The 22,805-nt window shown below is 36.7% G+C and overlaps 1 long non-coding RNA gene and 1 other non-coding gene across 2 annotated transcripts in view; one reads left to right on the plus strand and one right to left on the minus strand.

Annotated features, from left to right (window-relative positions):
* The window catches only part of LOC129146967 (uncharacterized), a 57,440-nt gene extending 35,152 nt beyond the window's left edge, over nt 1-22,288 (minus strand). The window contains exons 1-2 of the long non-coding RNA XR_008554390.1: nt 22,207-22,288; nt 21,795-21,928 (exon numbers count right to left, since the gene is read on the minus strand). This is a non-coding gene — a long non-coding RNA (uncharacterized LOC129146967). The remainder of the gene's footprint in view (nt 1-21,794; nt 21,929-22,206) is intronic.
* Nucleotides 7,673-7,779, plus strand: LOC119260007 (U6 spliceosomal RNA). Its single transcript, XR_005128650.1, has one exon. It is a non-coding gene; the product is annotated as a U6 spliceosomal RNA (small nuclear RNA).
* Nucleotides 22,289-22,805: the final 517 nt, after the last annotated feature.

The raw sequence follows: 22,805 nt of genomic DNA on the forward strand, positions 1-22,805 counted from the left end.
ACATGTCAACAGTGCCAGAACTAATAACAGAATAGTTGAAATACTGTCAGACTTTCCAACTCTTGAAACTCTATCTAATACTTTAGAAAGGACAGGAATTAGAGGAATGAAAAGTAAGTGACTGGTTTATGCTATTGGCTGAAGCAAATTAAATAATTTTCCTATCCCAAAATTTCATCTAAATTCACTCATTTAAATGATGAAAAAAATGTTCTATGAGTATTCCATACTTCCTAATATATATTGTAACTTCATATCAATTACTCAAAATTCAAATCACATATGACGTAAAGGTGTTTGAGATTTGAGAGGTGGCGGAAGAACACAGTGATTTTGTCAGACAAGGCAATTATACTGAAAAAAGTGATCCTACTCTTTTCCTCCAGCTTCGAAGCCAAGTTTTCCACCTCGGTTTCTTTTTCTGTCCACAGCGAAATAACGCAAGGAATAGCACTTGACCTAAAAGTGACTGAACTATGAAATATAAGATGTAAATGAACCTTTCCCAAAGGTTAAGTCTAATAAAGCAATTTCTTTGTCTTCATTCATTTAAATGTGTATTACTATATTATATATCTATAACCTCAATAAGATGGCATAACAACAGTTTTATAAAACTTAAGGACTATTTTGATGGTAGGTACTACACACTCGCACTACAACAGATCAAAGACAGAACTTGATATTTCGTATTGCTCCAAATGTGAGAGGACCAACAGGCAGGGTCACACAGGGGTTTATGTCCAAGTGCAGGCTAACAGCAAACTGGAGCTGGGGCCAATTTGAGGCAAATAAAGTGTGATTATGTTGGCTTCTCAAACTCCCTGTGCACTAGCCAATTTGAGTAATTTTCACAGACTCTGGAGAACAGATTTGCCCCTAATTTTGTAGTGTCCAACTGCAAAGATATCGGGCTAGATGCATGTCAGCCCTGAAATATGGAGCCCAGTGAGTTTGGAGTTTGGGACATAATAAGCAGCTCAGAAAGAACTGACTGGCCTTTAGTCAGGATCTCAAAATTCAGATAAAACATTTAAAATAAAACATCAACTCTACAATGTCACTGCCTTAAAATATTGAATATTTATTTCCTGTTCATGCAACTGTGGTTTAGCTAGAGTAGTTCTGCTATGTTTGGCTGAGTCCGGGGTGCCTTGACTTGACATCACCAGTTTAGTTCAGGTCTGCTCCATAAGTGCCCCATTCTCTGAGAACCTAAAGGAGGAGGGAGATACTTTCTTTTTGTGGCAATAGCAAAAGCAAAAGAGACAAGTTCCATCATCTGTGCCTTTTTTAAGCCAATGTTCGCATTCTATCTACCAATAGTTCACTGGTCCAACATAGTTACACAGCCAATTCCAATGTCCAGACACACCTCTCTATGGAGAGAAGAACTGAAAAATCACATGGCATAGTGCCTGGACACAGGGTAGGCAAGAAATTGAGAAACATAAGTCAATGTACTATGCAGAGAGAGAGAGAGAGAGAGAGAGAGAGAGAGAGAGAGCAGAAAGAGATTGAAGATAGAGTTGGTAGTTGGTGACAAGGATGAAAGCAGGAGTAGAGAGATGCAGAAGTTATCAGACGAGATTCGGATAGAAGGATGCGGAGTCTTTAGGTAGGTGATGAGGTAATGTATTCTCTGGCCCCTGGGCACCCTCCTAGACTTCTAAATCCTTTCAAATCTGTAACCTTCCCAAAGTTCTGCCATTTTAGACTATGCATTATCTTTACTGGGTATCCTGAGAAATGGCTTCAGATTTGACTTTCCTTTCCTATATTTTTAAATATGTCTTTTCTCAATAAAGAACACCATTAATACAACCCACCAGTTAAGCCTGAATTCTAACTCCTTTCTCTGAGTGCAGCAGAGGAAAGAATTCCATGTCTGGGTCACTTTTTTTCCCATCTTGTCCTTTGCATTCCTTTTCATTGCTCTCTCTACTAGTCAGTCAATGCACTAGACTTCCCTGTTTCTCCTTCTAGTCAATTCATTCTCTTTTCCTATTATCCCTTTTTTATTTCTTTCTCACTTTCAACACCCTTGTTCTTCCAGGTAAAAGTTTACATCTTTTTCTATCTTTGTCTATATCTTTGGCCCTTTATCCACTGTGTTCTAGCTCACCTAATGTGGCATTTTTCCAATCCATTTTGTTCAATCTATTCCTCTCTCTCCTTCCAAAAGGACCTCTTAAATAATTAAGAGAAAATCATTTTAGAATTGCTTTTAACTTTGCCATTTTTCATGATTAAAAATAGTTTGATTCGTGGGGGACAATTATTCCCCCAAATTGTGGGTGAACAATCCAGTCTCTGCCCAACCCTAACAACACACCTTTAAGAGAAATGAATGTTCCTGCCAAGGCTGCTTACCCGGATTGCAGGTCTACCAGCTGCAGCTACTGGAGGGAACATTTTAAATCAATGTAAACTCTGAAGTATGGGGAGAAAGGGTCAAAACAATTCCAATTTCCTAGGTAAGTGTTGGCTTCACAGAAAAAAAAAAAAATCAAACAAAAGTGATTATGACCTGAATTGGTCTTCAGGGCCAAGTTATAGAGAATCACCATAGTTTCAGAAAAATCTTTAACCAATACCATCACCATGTATTTTTCAGGAAGACAGTGTCTTACTGTTACTGGCTGTCCTTGCTGAAAGAACAAGCTTTTATTATTCCCTTGGACCAGGAACTTTTTATATTCAATCTCACAAAAAAAGCTACAGATTTTTCTGCTGTAACCAAGCTCTGTAATTACTGTTATTAATCTTAAAATCATGAGTTCTAATTTCAAAAGCTTCTGGTAACCTGAAAGTCATTCAAATCATAACAGTGCAAAAAATAAATCACCCTTTCCAGTGGCATCTTTGCTTGGTAAATGCCAGCACTAAGAAGGATATAAACATATTCCCCAAACAGATAGCATAAACTGAGAAATGACACAACGTCAACCATAAACATGTCTTTGTCACAGCCTTGCTTAAAAATGTTCCCACTCTCAAAAACTTGAGAGAAACCTTTCAAATTGTATTTCAAAAAGAAAATCAATAAACCTGCAGAAACTCTGCTTGGCCAGAAAAGTTTGATCCACATCTACTATATTTCCCAGTGGCATTCCTTTCCCTCCTTTATCACTGCCACTTCTTCCCAGTCACTGCTCAACCGCTAGCATAAGACAAGTACCTCTCAATACCAATCAACACAGTGTGAGCTTTCTCTGAATAAAAGCAAACCCTTCCTCTTAAAATATTTTACTTCCTGCCTGGGCACCCTGCCCAACACAAAGAGACTGCAATTCTTTAAATGTGGCATATGCGTGTATGTGTGTTTGTGTATGTGTGTGTGTATTACATACACATTCCAGAAGGGGAAAGATTTTGAGCTATTAACAACCACAGATGTTGCTTAATAAATTAACTTATTTAATTTGAACTATCACAAAACAGAATTGCTAAGGAAATAGGACAAGTAGCAGGCAAATGTTCAGAGGAGGAGGCAAGAAAGAAATCAGGGACAAGGGAGGTTAACTATGATTTGAGAAGAGGGATTAGAACTGGAACTCATGGAGGCACGAGCACCTATCAATCTGCTTTCATGCTTTTCTCTCAGTTTGACTTCCTCATCTTGCCTGCCCAGCTGACTGACAACATCACTGCCTGTCTACACCAGCTGACTATCTTGAATGTGACTCCTTGCTGGCCTACCTTCCATTTCAAATTGGGTGCTGTTACTCTGAAACATCTCCTTTCTGGATTTTGAACATGGCAATTCTTCAACTCTTCTGCCACAACAACAGAGTTTCCCCATCACTAGTGGTTGTTCACCCTGGGTTGTGACCGTGTGCAGGAACAACGTGATCAGATAATCCATGAGGAAGAAGCAGTGGGACATTGTCATTGTAAATGGCAGAGCAGCACTTTCAAACTCCTCAAAGTTAACATGCTGTGTGTTCACAGACTCACTACACCGCCTACACCCTGATACTCACCAGGGGATGATAAAATGCAGAAACTCTCAGTCCACTGTATCATATCTGATGGGTAGTGAGGAAGGAAGGAAACTGGAAAATCAAATCAGCTGTTTTTGGAATTGTGTTAATGCACTGAGATTTTAAAATTGCTATTAAAAATAACAGAAAGAAATCTTATCAGTTAGTTTAATGAGTTAATATTGATGAAGATTAAGATCATTATATAGTTTGTAGCAAGTGATGTAAGGGTTTGTTTTAAAAAATAAATAAGAGTAACTTCTACTAGAGCAAGTACAAACACTGGCACTGATGTGAGGTGCAGCTGTTTGGGGGACCCACCATTGATAGGGAAGGTGGGGAAGATACATGCAAAGAAGATAATTGCCAAGAATCAGAAAAACAGGTTGTAATTTGATAACTCGTAGTAGTTATTTACAAAATTCTAAGGTTAAATTTTGGTGTATTTAATTGGACAACAGACTGAAAGATAAAATAAATGAAATTATTATGGTTTTATTATGGGGAACATTTTTGTCACAGCATATATAACAACAAAACAAAATGTGATAAACAGTCTTGCAAATGGAGAAAGTTTAATGATATTTTGAAGTCATTTTATCTGTATTCCAGATAATAGGCATGAAATTTAGTATGGATTTGTCTGATTTCCCATCCACCTTACCAAATCTTACCTAAATAGATATGTTATTTAGTTTTTCATTTATATTGTAATTAGGGTTAATATCAAAGTTTTATTTTATAATTTCATGCATTGAATTTACTAAGTTCATTTCAATTTATTTTTCTTATTTTTTGCATTGAATTTTGAGAATTGTTTAACCCATTAAGTGACAGTAATCATTTTTATGTATTTTTTTTATTTTAGTGAAAAATGCCATCTTTTCTCAAATTGGTCAATATAAAATTCTTTCACCTACTTCATTTTTTTTCTAGCTACTTCAGTCCTTTTTCTTTTTGGTAAATAATCCATTTAAATAGGCAAGAGCTTAGAAACTGGCAAGATGGCTACAGAGTGAAGACCTGTATTCACAACTAAATTACAACAGAGCAAAGTCCTGAATACCTGAAAAATAAGCAGACCATTACCACATTCATAAAAATCAGAAACAATAACAAAAATATAGTGCAGCAGAAAGATACAGGAAAAACTAATTAAATTGTGTTTGCAGCAGATAAGAGTTAGTGCAACCCCTGGGGGGTAAAGAGAACTGCTGCATGGAATCTCTGGGCTGTTGTTAGCTCAGGAACACATACCCACATCAGAGATTTTGCAGTTGCTCACTGCACTGGAGAAGGGAGTACACAGAGTTGATATGCATCAGAAGTTTCATTTCCAGAGAACTAGACTCATAAGGGTGCAGAATGATGAATACTAGCTAGAGCCTGCGGTTTCTAGTCTAGAACAGTTAGAGTTGCAATAGCCAAGACAACCATATTGGACCAGCTATATATATCTACCTGTAGGTGAGGCTACTATTAATACATGCAACCTGAAGCTATGATATTTAACACCTGCCTTACCTCCACCCAATGTTAAAACCTGGACAACTGAATATTCTCACTAGTCAGTGTTTAAGCACATGGATAAGAAAGCAAGCACCCCAGGTTAGTCTCCATATTCAAAAATCAGAGTACAATTCCAGGCTTGTGGTCCTATGTCAACTATAGGCCTCACCTAGCACTACATCTAGGGCTTAAACAGAGCCTGGAGGTTGATTAGTATGGACATAGGGGAGTGGAATCATTGTGGATTTTTACCACAAAACTCAGGTATCAGTATCAGTAGAAAGGTTGAATCCTTGATGCTCACTGGAGTTCATGCTTCAGTGCCCCACCACCCCAGTTTCTTCCTAGTTGTTAACCCTTACCAGCACCAGTGACCAGTCATGTGAGTAGGCACAAAGGTAGCAGTCGGTGAGTAACTACAACACACAAATACATAGTCTCACTTCTATCCGTAGATGCTGTTAATAAACACAGTTTGAGACCTTTCATACACTGTGCAACTTATTCAGTTTTAATTCCTACAAGTAAGTCTTTGCCCTTGGCACAATACTGAGACTTTCTTTGCATGTTTGTAAATATTGAGATTGCAATTCTCAGTATTGGAAGGAAAAATGATCCTCAACATTCTTTAATGGTTGTTTAAACTCCTGGCTCTCAAATTTGTTTGTACAGTGTTTGGCTTCGCACTTAGATACTGTGAAGAATCAATTTGTAAAGGAGTACATTTTATTCCTCTTATATAAACAATTTCATTTTAAATGAATATATTAGAAAAGTTACTTAGAAAATATTGATCCATTACATTATAAAAAGAATACATTAAACATTTCAATTGGATGAAGCAGGGAAATATAAAACTTGTTGAATTCATAACCATATTTTAATAATAACACTCTTTGAAAAATAGTTTGATTAAAAGAAAATTGTACAGGACACTGGCAGTGGATCAACATTTTTCTGATTTTGTTGTTGTTTTAGAGGCAACATTGCTTTACACTGTAGAAGTTTTCAGGAGTATTAGCTTCATACCTTGACAATGTATCCATTACACCATGCCCAGAACCAAAGGTCTAGCTATCCACCACCAATCAATCAACCTCTCTCCCTGTTCCAACCACCCCCACCCTCTTCTCCTTTGTTAACCACTCTTGCTCTGTTGTCAGAATAATAGGAGTTTGTATTGGCTTTGTTCTGGCTTGGGTTTTTTTTGGTTTATTTATAATCCATCTATTAGTAAAATCATCCAGAATTTGACATGTATCTTTTTCTTTCTGACTTGTTTTACTTAATTACCTCAAGTTCCATCCATGTTTCTACAAATGGCAAAATTCCATCTTTTTTTATAGCTAATATATATGCAATGTGTGTGTATATCTTCTTTATCCAATCATCTTCTTTATCCAAACATCTATCCATGAGTACTTATGTGGTTTCCATACCTTGGCTATCATAAATAACACTGCAATGAACATAAGTGTCCATATATATTTATGAGTTAGTGTTTGCATATTTTTTGGAAAAATACAGAAATGAAATTGTTTGATCATATGGAAGCTTTATTGTTAATTTTTTGAGGATCCTCAATACTGCTTTCCATATTGGTTATACCAACTTACATTGCCACCAACAGTGTACAAATGTATCTATTTCTCCACATCCTCTCCAACACTTAGTTTTTCTTATCTTTATTTGGTAATATCCATTCTAGCAAATGTAAGGTAAAATCTCATTGTGGTGTTAATTTATATTTCCCAAATGATAAGCAATGAAATCATCCTCTCATGTGTCTGTTGTCCTTGTACAGTCTTCCCTGGGGAAGTGCCTATTGAAATCCTCTGCCCATTTTCAGTTAGGTTGTTTGTGATTTTGTCTTTGAGTTTACAAGTTGTTTATATATTTTGGATATTAATCCTATATCTGAAATATAGATGGCAAATATCTTCTGTCATTCAATATGTTACCTTTTTGTTTTATCAATGTTTCTTTCATATGCTTTGTGGTTTAATTCAGTTCTATTTATTTATTTTTGCTTTTGTTGACCTTGCCATTCAAGACAAATCTACAAAGACAGTATTAGGTTAGTGATAAAGAGTTTATCATCTATATTTTCTTTTTTGTGTTTTATGGTTTCAGATGTTATATTCAAGTCTCTGATTCATCTTTAATTTTTATGAATGGTGCTTGCTTTGGCAACATATATACTGAAACTGGAATGAGACAGAGAAGATAAGCATAGCTTCTGGGCAAAGATACTACACAAATTCCTGAAGTATTCCATATAACTAAGGATCAGATAAAGACAAGTTTAACAACTAGCCATTGAGAACTGACAACAAAACTGAATCATGCAGATTGGAAAGTGGATAGGGGAGGGGTAAGAACAATACGGAAGGGGAATACAAAGGATATGGTGGTGATTTGGTGAAGAGTGCACTACTGTGGTGATACTTAAGGGAGAGATTCTGTATTTCCAAAATACCAACAGTAATGTAAGCCTATGTTACTTCAATTAAAAAAAAATATTAAAAATAGCAAAGGAAAAAGAAAAAACACTGTTATATGGTGAAGTATAGTTGTCTAGTATCATTCTTTTGCATGTAGTTGTCCATTTTTCCCAGCATCATTTATTGAAAAGGCTTTGCTTTATCCATTGTTCTCTCTTGGCTCCTTTGTCAGAAATTAGCTATCCATATAATTGTGGGGCTATTGCTGGACTATCAGTTCTACTCGATTCATATGTATATCTGTTTTTATAATTATTATAACTACTTTTACTTGAGCAAAAACTAATACTATAAAAATATAGCAATCATACTTAGAAAAACTATTTTTTTTCAATTTTTTCTTAAAAGTATTCTATACAGTAACATAAAAATGAATAAATACATGAGATAATGAAATGTATATTTATAAAACAAACATGGATTTTTTTTTTAAATAACAACTGAAATACAATAACCACACAGAAAAATCAAAGTAGTTGTTAAAAATCCAATGTTTAGTTAAACTGAGACATTTTGTTGTGGGGATAAACATTACTTTCCTGAAAGCAAAAGTATAGTTGAAATGTTTCCCTAAGAAGAATAGAAAGATTTTAGCTTGTCAGTGCCGAATTGTTTTAGCTAAATTTTTAATACATATGCTCTTTTCTCAACTAAACTTTTAAAAGTAGGGGATTTTTTGCTTTTATACTTTCTCATAGATTCCACCATTAATAAAGGTTTTAGTAACTAGATTAGTAACTAGAAAGATTTAATATTAATTACAAGGAACAATGTTCATGAAGTCTCCCCAACATTCTTGCTATGCCTATCTACAGACCCTGGCACTCTTTTGCCTCTTTATGTGAACACAAGAAAGTATAATCCCCAACTCTGGTTTTGGTGCACAGGAAATTGGGTTTGAATCTCAACTGTATCCATTTCTGCTTATTTGATCATGAGCAAGTCAGCTCTGCAGTTCCAACTCTATTGGGGCTTTGTAGTGACCTAAAAGGGGTACCACAGGATATTTTATTTCCTGAGGGAAGCACAGTGATATTTGACATCTGTCAGAATCTGGGAAACTACTTCGCAATTGCAATATATATCACACTACATTCCTTTCAATGACTAATTTTTCTGAAGCTGGACTCTGTATGCTACAATTTAAAACAAAAAAATAATCCAAAATAAAGGAGCATGTAGAACAAGAAATGAGATTTGTGAATTCAGTCGGATTCTATGATTTGAGAAGTTGGGAAATACCCAGTAGAAATACATACACCATTAGTAACTAATTGATGTTATTTAAGAAACTGAAATAAATATATTATTTTCATTTCCATTTATGTATATTTTTTCAAACAGTTACTAAGTGTTTAGGACATGGACACTTAAGTTGTATTGACAAATAACTACTTATTATATGAAACTATTCAGCATTTCTTTTGACCTAGTAGCCATGAAAAAATTAAGTAACAAAGAACCTCTGACTTCAACTACAGTTTCCTTATCTCCAAGAGGAAACAATACCACTTTTTAAATAATTGAGACTAAAATCAGGAAACATGGGGCCTCCCTGGTGGCGCAAGGGATTAAGACACGACCTATGAAGCTATCTGCATCCACTGCAGCAGGAGTTCAAATCCTAGCCAGGGAACTATCCACATGGCTCAGCAGACCTCTCTTCACTTGCCCACTGCTCTTCTCAGCAGTGTATTTCAGTTGTTCTGCCTGTTCTGTTCCCCATTCTATCGCTGGTGAATTTTCTCACCTCCCACACCTCTGACCTGTACCTCAGTTCTTGTATGCATAAATAAATAAATCTTTTTAAAAAGGGAAACATTTCTAGTATCTGAAATATACTAAAAACTCAAGACTTTAAATAATTTCTATTTGTATTGCTTGTTTTAGGTACAAAAATCTTCTAAAATAATTAAGCTCATTGCTTTTATTGTACATGTGTGAGCCTTAAGACACATACATATATTACATAGAAAATTAAGAACCAAGCAATGAATGGGATTTTCATTTCTTAACCCTGCCTGCAGAAAAATGAAACTAAGCAAATAAATCCAAATATTTTTAAAGATTCATTTATTTATGCATACAAGAACTGGGGTACAGGCCAGAGGTGTGGGGGGTGAAGGATTCACCAGAGACAGAGTGGGGGACAGAACAGGAAGAACGACTGAAATACACTGCTGAGGGGAGCAGAGGGCAAGTCAGGAAAGGTCTGCTGCACCACGTGGGTTGCTCCCTGGCCAGGGATTGAATTCGTGCTGCAGTAGCTGCGGATAGCATCAAAGGTTGCGTCTTAACCCCTTGTGCCACCAGGGAGGCCCCAAAATCTAAATATTTTTTAATGAACAATATTTTTTCACTAGAACTCAGATTTCAATAAGTAAAGAAAATCACAGAAAAACAAAGTAACCATGCACTTTAACTTTGAAAAGAAAACCACATCCTATTTGTGTTATTTTGAATACAATACACTGTAAACTCATCTATAATATATATTCCACTAGTCCTGAAACCATGAAGAATGAGTGCACAGAATAAGGACCCAGGGCTCACATGTGCATTCTCATTCTCTCTCTCTCTCTCTCTCTCTCTCTCTCTCTCTCTCTCTCTCTCTCTCTAAAGGGAGCTTAAGCCTGAGAATACAGCAGTGAACAAAATCTGGTATAGCTTTTAACTTCAAGGAACTCAGAGTATGTGTCCCTATTTTTAAAAATGAATCTGACCAATATACAAAAATCTAAGACTATCAGAAAGGAAAATTTGGAACCTATTTTTCTCATTTTATTCAATCATTTTCACCATGTTCAAGGATTGAGACATTTTCTAAATCACAAGTGGTTTAGTCAGTCTTCGGGTTAAATAAAAGAGGAAACCAAGAAGAGTTAGAGAACAGATCTGAAAGGGATAAAATGCTTGCTTTGGTGTTTGGATGTCATCTTGAGGATTACAAAGAGCTAATCCTCAAGCTAATTTCACTAAAAACAGAAGTTATATCATCAACATTAAGTCCTAGAAATACCATTTGGGTGTGGTTTGAAAAAACACATTATGAGAGAGTATGACTGTCTTGCAACAAAGGGAGCAACTGTAAAGCTATTTCAACAGTCCAAGTTAGATAAAGAGGGACTGATAATAAGGACACAAGGAAAGATGCTGATGTTTGTGCTCTGAGTACAAAGTCTCAGCTCTCCACTACCATGATGATCACCATGTCTTGGCACATGCATGTTTCTGCATCATAGCATCATTCAGTTTACAGAACCCAGGAGGACATGATTGAGAGCACTGCTCCACCTTCTAGCCCAGAGCCCCATCAATTTATTCTGGGAAGTATTATAGACATATTTATGGTCCTCTCCTATAATGACAATATTACAACCACTATAACCATGAAAACAGTCTCCATCTAACAGTTTGAAAGTCAGTCATGTGTAATAATTACACACCACACTTGTTTTGGTATTAAATCACCTCTCCTCCTCCCATGTAGGGTAGAGTCAGAGCTAGGTGAAAATTGTATTCTTTCCAGCTCATCTTTCCTACTGCTCCCCCCATTCCCAGAAACTTAAGAAGGTTTCAGATCCCTCCAAGGTGGAATCAATGAGAAAATAATGGGGAAAGGGCAAATCTATCAAGTAGAACCTATTATCATCTTTGGATCACTCAGATATTCCCATCACTGCAGAGTTTTTTTTCTTTTTAAGATTTACATTATTTATTTATGCATACAAGAGCTGGGGTACAGGCCAGAGGTGAGGGGGTAGGGAGTGAGAGTATTCACCAGAGACAGAGTGGGGAGCAGAACAGGAAAACCGACTGAAATACACTGCTGATGGGAGCAGTGGGCAAGATGGGAAAGGTCTGGTCAGCTTCCTGGCCAGGGATGGAACTTGTGCTGCAGTGGCTGCTGATAGCTTCTTTGTGCTGAGACCTAACTCTTTGTACCACCAGGGAGGCCCCACTACAGATCTTTCATTTTTGGGTCTGAAGAGAACAAAAGCACTGTTTCAGAGATCATTTGGTTTCCCACAACCTACAGTAAGTAGACTATAGTCACTTACTATTACCTCTCAGGAAAGCCTGTGTACAGGATCTAAGATAATCTCACGCCTGCTTCCTTTGCCTTCAGCCCATACCTAGGCATGGGAATATTCACGATCTTTGCACATCTGTTGGCAGGAGTCTTCATTTACCCTAAATGGAAACTGTCTATCGATTATGTCATCCCTCTCCTTTAGAACAGATGCAGAAATTACTCACTGCTCCCCAGACTCTCCTCTTGCCTTACCCTATTGGTGATGTAAAATTGGTAAAGACTTTCCTAGAGTTGTGGAACCCATTTTCAACTATTGTCCCTGTCTCAGGCACACTTTCCAAACTTTTCCAAGCTTTTTTGTTCTGGAACGTTTAAATTACACAGAGATAGAATAGTGTCATAAACCTCCATGACCTAACAGCCTCAACCAATTACCAGTCCATGGTGAGTTAAACTTTATGTATTCCCAACCCTCACCCACACCAATAGATATTTTGATACAAGTCCCTCATCACAGCATTCCATGCATAAATACATCAGTAAGTCTGTATTGGTTTTCTATTCAAATAACAAATTCCCACAAACTTAGCCTCTTAAAACATCACCCATTTATAATTTCACAGTTCTATGGTCAGAGTTTCAGGTGGGTTTCACTGGGCTCTCAGCTCAGGATACTACAAGGCTACAATCCAGTGTTGGCCAGGCTGGACTTTTGTCTGGAGGCTTGGGGAAGTGGGGAGAACATCCATTTCCAAGCTTATCCAGGTGGTTGGAAGAATCCAGTTCCTATGGCTGCAGGTCTAGTTCCCCATGTCCTTGCTACCCATCAATGTTTTCTCTTTTAGCTACTAGAGCTGCCTGAATTTCATCAGTGTGTCCCTCATCTCTACACTGCAATGTCATCCTTCTCATGTTTTAAATCCCTATGGCCTCCACTATTTTCTTCCTGTTCTGCCAACCAGTTAGAGAAAGAGCTCTGCTTTTAAGGGCACTGTGACATTGGACCCACATGGAGAATCTAATATAATGTTCTTATATCTTAGGGTCAACTGATTAGTAGTTTTACTATATTTATAAAGTCCCTCTCGCACTGTAAGTTAACATATTTGCAAGTATGATATCTCATCAATTTCACAGGTAGTGGGATAAGGACCAGACTTTTTTTTTTTTTTTTTTTTTTTGCATACAAGAACTGGGGTGTAGGCCTTAGGTGCATTTGGTGAGAAAATTCACCAGAGACAGAGTGGGGAGCAGAACAGGCAGACTGACTGAAATACACAGCTGAGGAGAGCAGCAGACGAGACAGGTCTGCTGCGCCATATGTGGGTCAGCTCCCTGGCCGGGGATCAAACTCTGGTTGTTGTGGGGGTAGCACTGAGACTTAACCCCTAAGCTACCAGGGAGGCCCAAGATATTTTTGAGGTAGTCATGTTAGAAATTCTGACTACCACATGAGCCAGCATCAGTGAAGAAAAAGTAAAGGAAATTTGTGTTCCATGTTCACCTCCATCTCCTCCCAGGTGCCAATATGCCCACCCAACATTTCTGAGAAATGATATTTTGTAATTGCTATAAGCCTAATACAGGAATAAGCATCCACGAATGCATCTGTGTTTAGAAAGGAAATGGAATGAATGAGAGAGTGCAAACTTTGATTTGGGGTGAGGAGGGGAGTGGAGTTGAGATTAAAAAAACAAAAGCAAAGAAAGAATCTCATCACTGTTTGATGTGCAGAGCACCATTTCCAAATCTAAGGACTGGCTCCTGCGCAGCCCCAGCGCCTCTTTGCTTACTGTAAACACTGTGTGCACAGGGGTTTAGTGCTGCCCCCAACAGGTTTAGAGATGGCAAAGTACCTCTGCTGAGTGGCCAATCATGAAAGTGGCTTATCACAAGCCTTAGAGATAGAAGATATATTTCTGCACCTCTGCAGTCGTACTTTTGAGATGGTACGTCTTTTCTCACTTCTGTAATTCCTTCTCATATCACAGCAAAATCTCCTAAACAAAAAGGGACTCAAAATTTAGTCACATCTTTAAGCTAAACTATCTGTGTTGGGTCTACTTCAAAAGAGTGAACTGTATATTTTGGTCTTCTCTCTCTCTCTCTCTCTCTCTCTCTCTCTCTCTCTCTCTCTCTCTCTCAATGTCTACCTTCTTACCTTAGAGTGATCATAAAGCTTCTCCTCTGGCTTCTGATAATCCCAGAACTGTAACACCCTTTATGCCTCATCCATGTTCCCTCAACTAGTTATGTCTTGGTGTATCTGATACATTAATTAAATTCTACTGATGGTTGTTGAATAAACTACTCATATCCCAGATAACACATTAATAATTTAATAGGAGTCATTAGTATCTTGCCAGAAAGCTGAAATATTGAGGAAAATATCAGGTACTCTAGATGGGAAATTCTGGAAATACATTGCAATAGGAGTTTCATCATCTCTATACCTACTTAAGTCAAGTCTAATTAAAAATGCATTTTCTCAAACTACAGTCAAGAGATTTTCATGTCTTATAAATAGTATAGTTCACAAAAGCATCTTTGTGCATTCTTTCTTTCACCCTTTCACTTTTAAAAAGTGCCTTATAAAGCCAGACGCTACACAACTGATGCCATGCAAAAAAAAAAAAAAAATTACCTGGGCCCCAGAAATTCAGAGTTAAACAAGATAAACCTATCAACTGAACACAGGCTGGGACATCGGATTTTGAGATTAAGAACCTCATGTGCACTGTCTGAAAAGGATTTTCAGAATAAGGTTGTTCAGTTCTATAGATTTATGACATGGAATGAATAGGAAACAAATAGTTTTCCTCAATCCACAAGTTCTATTCACGTTGAAGGAAGAGTTTCTATTCAATGATTCCCTTTCTGTCAGATTGCCAATTTTTGTATTGTTGGGTTGATTGAGTTTAATGTTTGAAAACTCCAAAAATATTTGAGTTAAAGGGGCCAAATACACAGGTGATTGTAAGAGATTAAAACTCCAATAGATTTTGCTTTACTGTGTTACTTTTTTCATAAGAGGTTAAATTAAAACTTTTATGAATATTGTGTTTGGAGTTCTCAAGCAATCTGTCTCCTATTAACTTTGACTTTCTTATTAGTTTTCACAATGACTTTGTCAGTACATTTTCCACAAATGCCTTCTAAGAGACAGATATCTATTCCGTTATTTACTCAGCTATGTTTTGAAATGTTCATCCCAATATCTAGATATGCAGTCTCTTAAAAAATAAGAATGAAAGAAAGAAAAGAAAAGAGAAAGAACTGTCTTCCCTAAGCCCTCCTTTGATCAGCCTTAGACCGTGGGCTCTATCAAAAACCTTTGTCTTCTAACTGATCTTTACTTTTCAATGTCTTCCAAATCAATGTCAGCAAGTTGTCATTCCTCACCTTGAAGATGCCTAGAAGGCATTAGCCTTTAAAGAAATGGGAAGAAAAAGACTTTCAGAATTTCTTTTTGAAATAAATCTTACTGAAGTAAAAGAAAACATTCTCACAAAATATACATATTTTTATAAAAATGAATGTAGTCAAGTGGTTATTTATGAATCTAACTACTAATATGTGAGAAAATGGGAAGAGGGACAGAGAACTGTCCTGGAGCCTTAAGCTGGATTTAAAAGAATGGGCAAAAGATACACAAGCTAACCAAAGGAAGTGGATATAATCTGCTCAATATCAGAAAGATGGCATCAGAGAAGGGGCTGTCGTGTCATAGAGATCATTTTTCTTGGGCCTCCCTGGTGGCAGAAGAGATTAAGTCACAGCACTATGAAGCTATCAGCAGCCACTGCATCATGAGTTCGCTCCCCATGCAGGATGCTGACTCAGATGGTGCAGCAGACCTCTCCTGTCTTGCCTGCTGCTCCCCTCAGCAATGTATTTCAGTAGATCTGCCTGTTCTGTTCCCCACTCTGTCTCTGGTGAATCCTTTCACAGGCCCCCACCCCCGCTCCTCTGGCCTACACCCGAGCTCTTCTATGCATAAATAAATAAATCTTTAAAAAAATAATTTTTCTTGGAGTAGCATTTAAGAAACATGTAGTAGGAAATTTTTATAGCTAGATAATGTGTGAAACATTAGTAATAGACCAAATCATCAATATGGATATGCAATAACCAACACAATATTTACAGTCCAATTTACATTTGAGAAGGCAGATATCCAATAAATAAGTGCTAGCAATTAATAATAAAACTAAATATGTCAGATATCATGAAGGAATACAAGCTGCTAAGGGACTATGTGTTTGAGGAGTAAATGGAGGGCAGTGTGCCTATAAAAGAGAGAGGACTAGGGAGAGTTGACAAAGGAAGGCAGGTGTGGGATGGGGGAGGCTGAATATTTACCAGGATGGGACCAGAGCATGCTAATATTTTTTTTACTTTATAATTTATTGTTATAATAATAGGCAAACCATTCTGGGAATTAAACACAGCAATAACCTGTTTATATTTGTGTAATGTTGGAGAAGAAGTTAAAATACTGAACTTTTATTCCAATACTATTCCTGCTCCCCGCTCATTAACTATCTTTATTACTCACCCGTAGTCTCCCCGCTCATTAACTATCTCTATTACTCACCCATAAAATGACATGTTATATAGATCAGGTGAGGTCACTTTAGTGAGAGTGAGTTATAAAGGGACATTTGATGTTATGTATATACATGGGTGTTCGCAACAACTACTTATTGTCACATTCAACCCTGCATCATCAGTCACTAAACACATACCTATATCATCATACAGGACCCATTAAGTGCTTTTGCATTAAATACAGAGGCGCACACATACCTACACCTATGTGTGAGTACATAATAAAATTCAAGCTTCAGAATCCCTTGTTCCAAAGGTCATTCCTCCATTTGATTTGGAAAAATAAGAGTTCTTTGCTACATCCATTCCTGGCTCATTCTTAGTGATTATGGAATCATATTGTTACCATTGAAAATTGACCAGATAAACCTATTCTTTCATTTTTCACTACTGCAATAACATTCCATCTTGCCCAGATTCCTATACAGGACAGAGAAGAATCCATTCTCATACCCACAACCTTAATGCTTGTTGGTATGTATTAATCTCGCTCAGCTACTGTTCTCAGAGCCTACCTACACAGTGTAGCATGGACTACAGAAAGCTTCCAGCCTTTGCCTTCTACTATTTTACAGCCAGCCACTACCCCACTTATGCCTTGACCTTAATGTTGAAATCCTATCAATAATGCAGAATCCCCAGCCTCCCCTGTGGACTAGGAGTTAAGTCTCAGCACTATCACCACTATGGCCCACCACACAGTCTGGGTTCAATACCCACCCAGGGAGCTAATCCACATATGGCACAGGATACCTCTCTCCTGTCTCACCCATTGCTCCCCTTCACAATGTAGTTCAATAAACCTACCTGTTCTACTCCCCACTCTGTTTTTGGTGAATCTTCTCACTCCCCACACCTCTGGCCTACACCCCAGTCTTCTACTCAAAAATAAATAATTTTTTAAAAAAAGAAAGAAATCTTAAAAAAAAAATGCATCCCCTTCACTCATAGAAAAAGAATCTCGCTTGACATCCCTACTCATTAACATTTGAATCTTTTAAAAAAGAAAGAAATCTTAAAAAAAAGCATCCCCTTCACTCATAGAAAAAGAATCTCGCTTGATATCCCTACATTTAACCTCAACTATCTTAGAAAAGTTCTAGTAACAGTGAATTTCAAAAAGGAAGAGGTTTAAAACTCAATTACTTTTCATCAATAAGTTTGTTTGACTTTGATAATGTGAAACACATCTTTTCAGAGACTATCCCTGCAAAGAAAGATGTGGAGTTTTTTTTGTTCTTTTTTTTTTTTAAAGATTTATTCATCTATCCATATAAGCACTGGGCACAGTCAGAAGCACGGTAGGGAGAGAGAACCCACCAGAGCCAGAGCGGGGAGCAAAACAGGTAGACTGACGAAGCACACTGCTGAGGGGAGCAGTGGGTGTGGCAGGGGAGGTCTGTGCATCATGTGGGACCCTTGCTGGGGGCCGGGGATCGAACCAGCACTGCAGAGGCTGTGGGCAGCTTCGCAGCCCAGCATTCAACCGCTCTGCCACCAGGGAGGTCTGAAAGATGTGTTTTTTAAACAGAATCTTCACACACTAGCCTAAAAGGTGCTATTACCCAGGCATCAAGACTACAGTAGTCTAATTCTATATCCTAGGGTCTTAACTATTTTGTATACAGCTTTTTAGTTTGTTTTCTCAAAACTATATCAAGCTCAACGTATCAACCTTATTACTACTATAATTTAATTCTGTCTTGTGTTCAAAATCCAATTCTCTATGCCCTATCTTCCCTTTTGGAGTAACTTTATTAAAGTTATGAGGTCTTCAGCTTCTATTTAGATCTTTAAAATACTTATATGCTAAGTATGATAAGCATTTGTTAAGTTGGACAGAACTATAATGGCCAGGAACTATATTTGTGGCCTATTAAGCAGTATCTATTTTGAAATATTTTTAAGGAGTAAATTTAATTCCCAGCATCTAAATATTATCTTCCCTGCTCTTATAGTTTCTCCATCGCCATTGTCCAATATCTAAATGACAGCTTCTTAGACATCCAAATCTGTAAAATGCAATAGAAGTCCCCTTCACGGAAGGATGACATATCAGTGGGATGACATTCATTCCTCAGCAGAAAAAAAAAATACTATTGTCTTTCATCTCCTTTTCATGGATCCCTTGTTGCAGGGGTGAGGTTGTGTGTCTCTGCTGGTGAGGGAGCTGACTTTGTGACACAGCATAAATTCTAAGAGTTTCACTTTGTTTTCAATGTCAATTTAATCCCAAGAGAGACTTATAGATAAATTACCCAACATGAGTAAAATGTTTCCCTGTTGATTTTCTCTCTGGAACAACTCTTTCTTTTTTCATTCTTTGGTGAATGTTATTGGTCCAGTGGGTAGATGCAGTGCTGATGAAATAATATTCAAAACATGGAGAATTTCATTCACAATTTGAAAGGTCAGGAACAGTTGGGTTTTCTCATGGGAATTCTAGATGCCACTTGCTTATCAACTTGTCACAAAACTTGCTTGTCACAAAACAGTATTTCCATTTTAATATGCAGATAAATCAGAAATAGATACAGATTTAAAGGATTTTAGACAAATATATTAAGTTGGATCCAGGTGATACAGGTTGATCTATTAAGAAAACTAAGACACTTAAAGTTCTGATGTCTTTAAAATTGCTAGCTTGGGATAGACTATTGGTACACCAACAATAATTTTCTGTTCATTTTCCCCATCCTCCAGATACCTTACATTCTGAACACATCAAAATCTTAAAACTTGAAGTTTGAAGTAACCTGAAATGTTCCTTTCCTTAGATATTATATTTCATCACCACTAAATTAAACCGTTTTACTCTGATTATTCCAACAAGTCTTTGTACAACAGCTAATACCGCAGCAATGCATGGTTTAGCCAGGAGGATAGAAATGGAAAAAATTTTTTTCTTTTTTTCTTCCAGGAAAATCAAAATGGCTACTCAGACAACCAGACCCCCACATCACTAGTGTATATCAGAATGAATAGTTTAAAAGGAAATAACAACTGAATAATCTGAACATCCATAAAGACACAGAATATAAACAGCACAGAGAAACACCCACTCATACACCCAATTAATCTCTACCTCCACCCTCCTTCCTAAAGACAAACACTATTCTGAATTCTAATATCAAAAATTCTTTGCCTATTTTAAGTGTAAATTAATGGGATGAGATGTTTATTTGTAATTATGTACATGAGATTCATCTTTGTTGAGTACAACTTTAGTTTGTACCTATTAATTGGCTAGAATATTGCATTGAATTGAATAAATTAGTGAATAAATTAAATTGAATAAAAAATTGAATAAATTAAATAATCTATTTATCTGTTCTGCCATTGACAGCCTTTTGGGTTATTTTCAATTTCAGGTTAATAACAGCAAAGCTGCTATGACCTTTTTGTATTTGTCTTTGGCATACTATGGGATGCATTTGTACTGCTAACTACCTATCGATGGAATTGCTAGGTATTATGTTCACACTTTTTCCGCCTTATTAAGTACTGCCAAAAAAGATTTCCAAAGGAGTTTACTATTATACATACTCCCTAGCAATTACTTGAGAGTTCCAGTTGTTCAGCAATCTCATCAAAACCAAATATTATCAGCCTTTTAAATTTTCATCATTCCAGGGAATGTTGTGGTTAGTAGTATGTTTTACTGGCTTTAATTTTCATTTAATTAAATTCTAATAAGGTTGAGTAGTTTTTCATGTTTATTGATTTGAATATCCTATCTATGCTAAAGAGGCTATTCAATTATTTTGTCCATTTTTTTCCTACGAGACTTTCTTTATTGATTTGGAGAAGTTCTTTAAATATACTCCATATAAATAGATTGCAGGTTATATCTGTATTTCTTGGCCTGAAATTCATAAAACTATTCACCTATCTTTATCTTTTTGAAATGTCACTGACATTTATGTTCTTGCTTATATCTCTATTCTATCTGGAATTGACTTTTATGTATGATCTGAGGTAATCAGATCATTCAAATTCATTTTTCCTTATTTGGGTATCCAGTTCACTCAGCACTATTAGAAAGACCATTGCTTTTCCGTCTACCTATTCTCAAATGTTTACCCTAATTCAAGTACCCAAATATCTGTATATATGTTCATAGACTCTCACTTTGTTCCATGAATTTTTTTTATGTTTAATCCTATCACATACTGTTGTAACTTTAATATCATTGTCTTCAGAACAATAGCTTTACAATAACTCACTACCAAACAGAATATTCCCACCACTTTTGTTCTCCAGAATTTCCCTGGCTAACCCTGGACCAATGCACTCTATATACATTTTATCATTATCATGCCAATATGGCCCCTTCCAAAACATTAGAATATTTTGTGTGGTTTCATTGAATCTGCAGATAAATTAGAAAGTGACACCTTTAAATATTATCTTTTGTACCATAATCATTCTTGATCATATTTGTTTAGGTCTATTTAATTTCTCTCAATAATTTTTACAGTATTCTGTATTGAATATTGTATCTACATTTTTGATTATTCTAGTTATTTTGAGACTACCAAATATGTCATCATTTAGAATTTTTCATTTTCTAATGATGAATTTATGGTATAAAAAGTATCATTAATTTTTATATTTCAAATCTATAGGAAGTGGTTTCTTCATTTCATATAAAAAATATAGTTTATTTTAAAATGTTTTCCTATTTTATATATACAATGTTATGTATATATGATAACTTTATGTCTTCTTATTTAATCTCTTGTGATATATTTATCACATTGTGCCATTTATTACATTTTCTAGTCTTATTGCATTTCTTAAGATGTCCAGAAGTAATGACAGAAAGTGACACATATATTAGAAAAGAAGCACCCTTGCCACATCCTTGATCAAAGAAAGAAAGCATTTACATTTAACAATTGAATATAATAATAGCTGTAGATTTTCTTAATATACCCTCAGCTAATTCAGGAGGTCTCCTGCCATTACTGCTTTCCTTCTTGAACATTTATTTGTTCATTCACTCCTACAACTATGAGGTAAATAGATGAGCAACATATACCCTTCCCCTTACAAGCTTTGGTAGACATGATCAGAACCAACTTGGCATAGAATCATCAGTCTCAAGCAGTCTATTCTTTTCAATCTTGATTATTCTCAACTTACCCTTCAGGTGTGATGTCTCACTCCAGTTTTGCCTTAGCCCTCTGCTTTATAAAAATAATGCCACGGGATGCATTCTTCCTTCTCTGCAGCAGAAATTTGTGTATGAGTGCACATTTGTGGAGGGAATGGACTTCCTATAGCAGAAGGGAGAGATGTGTTGCTAGCACAGCCAAAGCAGAAGAGCAATTACCTGCTGTTAGAGTGCAGTTCATTCAAGGCAAAGCCAACTGACATGTGAAGTAAAAAACATTTATAACATGTGTTGCTGACAGCTGTGGTGCATAGTTTATCAACAATCAGATGAGAATTTTCACTTTAAAATAAATCGATTTTTTAAATTGGATGCTTAGCAAGGGAACTGGGGAAATGAAGATGTCTAGATTAGTGTTTTCAGGTATTTTCCTGACCTTACCTCAAAGCAATTCTTTCACTGCAAGGTTTAAATATTGCAAAAAGTATTGGTTTATTTTACATAGTATTAGCGTGACTGGAGTTAGAATGCTTCACTCTGAAACAGAGAGAGAGAGAATAATAAAGTAGACTTAGATAGTAAAAGGAATATTTTCTTTCAAAATAAACTCCCAGTTAATATAGAAATACTGTTAATACTGTTAATACTGACCCATGTGGGCCTCCCCGGTGGCGCAGCGGTTGAGCGCTGGGTTGCGAAGCTGCCCGCAGCCTCTGCGGCGCCGGTTCGATCCCCGGCTGCTCCCTGGCCAACGGAGGAGGGTCCCACATGGCGCGCAGACCTCTCCTGCCGCCCGCTGCTCCCCTCAGCAGTGTGCTTCGGTCCTTCTGCCTGCTCTGCTCCCCACTCTGGCTCTGGTGAATTCTCTCACCCTCCCACGCTTCTGACTGTACCCAGTGCATGTGTAAACAGAACAAACAAACAAACAAACAAAAAATAAATAAATAAAACATGCCTCTATAAAAAAAAAAAAAAAAATACTGACCCATGTACTAGACTCAGATTGTAGAACATAAACTCTGCTACTAACTGGCTCTGCT

Source organism: Talpa occidentalis, unplaced genomic scaffold (genome assembly GCF_014898055.3).
Source record: "Talpa occidentalis isolate TD23 unplaced genomic scaffold, MPIMG_talOcc4v2.1 talOcc4.5, whole genome shotgun sequence".
NCBI lineage: Eukaryota > Metazoa > Chordata > Mammalia > Eulipotyphla > Talpidae > Talpa > Talpa occidentalis.